Genomic DNA, 3,869 nt, shown 5'->3' with positions numbered 1-3,869 from the left:
ATTGATTAGGAGTCTGTTTTGGTCGGAGCAGAGGTAAGATGACTGACAAAGCCTAGAATATGTGACTTAAATAAATGGACTTATTTTAAGCAGGTTACGTTTGGTATTTTGTAATATGGCAATAGAAAACTAATATAGGGGCCATGCTGAGTCTTGTTTATTTTTTTAAAGTTACAAAAAGCAAGAATACTGACCACAGTTTAAGATTACTATCTCTCCCGTCCTACTTCCCCTTATATTGATGGTAGTGAGATGAATGCGGGCACATTTGGGATCAAGCTAAGGGGAAGTTCATCTGGAAATACACTTAGTTTGAGTTTAATTGGATCATTCATCCATGTGTTTCTCAGTTCCTTCCATGTATAATTAATTACTAGTAAGATTTCACAGGGCAGTGAGTATAGAAGCTATAGAATTCAAACTAGGGTTGTCTGATTCTAATGCTAATGAACCTAACGCTACACTCTAATGCATTTCATATGCTTAGTGAACCATGAACAACTCCTATAGCTCAAATTAAAAGCATTACCATTTAACATCAGCCACTTGCCAACATTTGATAGTATTTCCCACTTTATTATCTGACCCCAAGATACTATTTTCAGTCTTGGCTCTCACTGCTGCCTTACAATACAATATGATTTATCAAAAATGTACTCCTGCAGACACATGAAGATGCTCAACATCACTAATCATCAGGAAAACACAATCAAAACCACAATGAGTATCATCTCATCATCTCACACTAGTCAGAATGGCTAGTATCAACAAGACAAGAAATAAAAAGTGTTGGCAAGGATGTGGAGAAAAGGGAACCCTCATGTACTGCTGGTGGGATTGCAAATTGGTGCAGCCATTATGGAAAGTAGTCCAGAGGCTTCTCAAAAAACTAAAAATGGCAGTACAATATAACCCAGCAATTCTGCTTCTGGGAATTTACCCAAAGAAAACAAAATCACTAATCCAAAAAGATATATTCACTCCTGTGTTTATCACAGCACTATTCACAATAACCAAGGTATAGAAACAACCTAAATGTCCATCAACAGATGAGTGGATAAAAAGATGTGGAACATATATACAATGGGATATTAATCAGCCATAAAAAAAGAATGAAATCTTGCCATTTGCCAGCATGGATGGACCTAGAGAGTATTATGCTCAGTGAAATAAGTCAAAGTCAAAGACAAATGCCACGTATTCCACTTATATGTGGAATCTAAAACTCAAAGCCAACAAAAACACCCTGAAATAGACTCAAACACAGAGAACAGACTGGTGGTTACCATAGGGGAGGGGTGGGGAATGAGTGAAATAGGTGAAGGGGGAAAAATTAGTGAGAATGTTTGGAGTCTTGATCTGGATGATGGTTACATGAGTGTATGTATGTGTCAAAATTCATCAAGCTGTACACTCATATTTGTACATTTTATTCTACATACCTCAATATAAAAAAAATGGACTTCTGATCTTTGCTACACCAACCTTTCCCTGTGGCTTTGCCTTAATGACATCTACACAGGTTCATATTAATTTCCTTGTGATTTGGCATGAAATACTGACATTGACTAAGATACCCTAAAACTCAAAATACACTACTATGATGAGGACTATTAGGGAGGAAATAGAATTTTCCCTTTCCTCTTCAAGGTTCTTGCTTGAGACGCCTTTGTAATAAAAGACAGATTAAAGGCAAAAAAAAAAGAAGCTTAATACCATACATGGGAGAGATCCAGGAAAACTGAATAACGCTTCCAAGTGGCCCAAGCCACCACGTTATACACCACCTCAGCTAAAGACTAAAGATGTCGGGGGAATGGCAGGGAGCGCTGGTTATGGGGTTTCAGGCAGAGCACAGTAAACAATGGTGAGGCTCTTGTGCAGATGTGAGGCGTCGCCTTCTCCATCAGGGAGTTTCTGGATTTGGTCGTCCTGTTCCTGTGCACAGAGGGAGATCCCCTTACAAATGGAGATTCCCTTTATAAACATAAATGTCTCTTACAAAACGGTAACTCCTACTCAGTTTTCAGAGCTTCTCCTATGTCTGCTGTTACTGAAAAATAATCAGCCTAAAATAATCCTAATGCCAAAGAGGTAGATTTTGAGGTGGCAAATTCTGCTCTCCTTCAGGGCAGTGACGTCAAACCGTGTCAGTATTAAGAATTCATTTAAGATTAGAATCTGCATGAGAAAACCTAAAATAAATCTAAAGCCCATATAAGAAGCTTGACAGAGATAGGCAATTTATTCAAAGTGACAATACTAAAAATTTACTCATCACCAATAATGAGTTGTAAAGCTGAAACGTTTATCAAAACAATAAATGAATAACCATGCAAAGGAAAGTTCGAATTACCTTTATATTTTCTCTAGGAAAAATATTACAAAATGTCATATGAAGACAGGATCAAAGAGTTTGTAGTAAAAAACTGTAGGGAAAAAAATCAATCACAGAGGTGCCAGGCAGTTAGTTAATAAAAATGTTACATGTATGAAAATTGGGGTGTTTTGTATATGTCAGCTGTTCAAATTTTGCGATTTGTTGTCATTTCTTTCCCCATGACAAATATTAACTTTGGCTCCTAATTGCCTGCATTGCCCATACCTTTTTAATATCCTTTTTGTTAAACAGTTCCCCCAAATTGTAAGTGTCAGACCCCACAACCTAGCTCTGTCTCTGAGGTGGTAAGATACAGTAGGAAATTTTTGGTTGCAATTGGAAAGGGTTAATAGGGATGTGGATGTGGTAGAGAAACGCGAAATACAGCAATCGCTGAGGGTGCATTAATAATGCTTTGTAAGAACAGAACATTGTGACCAGATTTTAAAATCTCAAATTCCAAGGTGTTCTTGGTCTGTGAGATTATGTGACCTCAGAGGTTTACTACATGGAAAGCCTACAACGCCCAAACACAGGAGCCCCTCAAATGGGGAGCCTCCAGCTGCTCTGTACATTTCAAACTTTCCCAAAAGTGGCTGCCTAACGGATCTGTATTTGTATTATTACTGAGCAGGGAAAACAGGTGGCTGGGTTGTTTACCCCCACACACTTGAATCTACCTCTTGCTTCCCAAATAACAACAGTTCTTTTCTGTACCATGACAAACAGGACACAGGCTGTTATTACTATCAGTAATGATGATAACAAACAAGGGACAGAACTGATAAACATTAAAAAGAACTATTAAAAATCTCACTCCAAGCCACATCTCCTGAACCCCATTTCAGCGCCAGCACAGGTCTGACAGGGAAATGGTAGACATTCGGGTCTTTGGGGAGGGGAGGTGGAGAGTCTAGACGGCTGGAGAGAAAAGAGGGAGGCATTGTCTATTAACCCCAAAGGACTGACCCTTTCTGATAATCTAGAAAAGGCAAAAAGAAATTTCAGGGAGATGATACAATTTTCATGTTTGTGGCAAAGACTGAAAAAATTGTCAAGTTGGGGAAGGCGCAGACTGGGCCGGGAGGAAGGACAGGCTCCTGCCGCAGCGTGTCGGGAGGATTAACTGGGGATCCGAACTCACTCTTAACCTGGGCCTCGCTGGACAAAGGGCCGATGTGAATTTAAGTCACGGGTAGTTTCTGCCCTCTTTCCTGTCTGAACACCATCTCCCTATTACCTTGGAGGCAGGTGGGGGCGCTTCTGGCCACGAGACAGAAGAGAACTACCGCCTGCCCCGGATCTGAGGAGGTTTGAAAGAGCAGAAAACATCCGAAAGAGTGGGGTCACGCCACAGCGTGTCCAGAACTGCATGCCTATGGCCCTCCCGTGCCCCTGCTCCGGTCCATTACGCGACGAAAAATGGTGGGTTTGGGGGAGGGACCCGGGGGAGGGGCCGGGCGGTGAGGTTTGGGTACCAGCCCCCTAC

This window comes from Manis javanica, chromosome X (genome assembly GCF_040802235.1).
Source record: "Manis javanica isolate MJ-LG chromosome X, MJ_LKY, whole genome shotgun sequence".
Classification (NCBI taxonomy): domain Eukaryota; kingdom Metazoa; phylum Chordata; class Mammalia; order Pholidota; family Manidae; genus Manis; species Manis javanica.
This window is presented reverse-complemented; position numbering follows the sequence as displayed.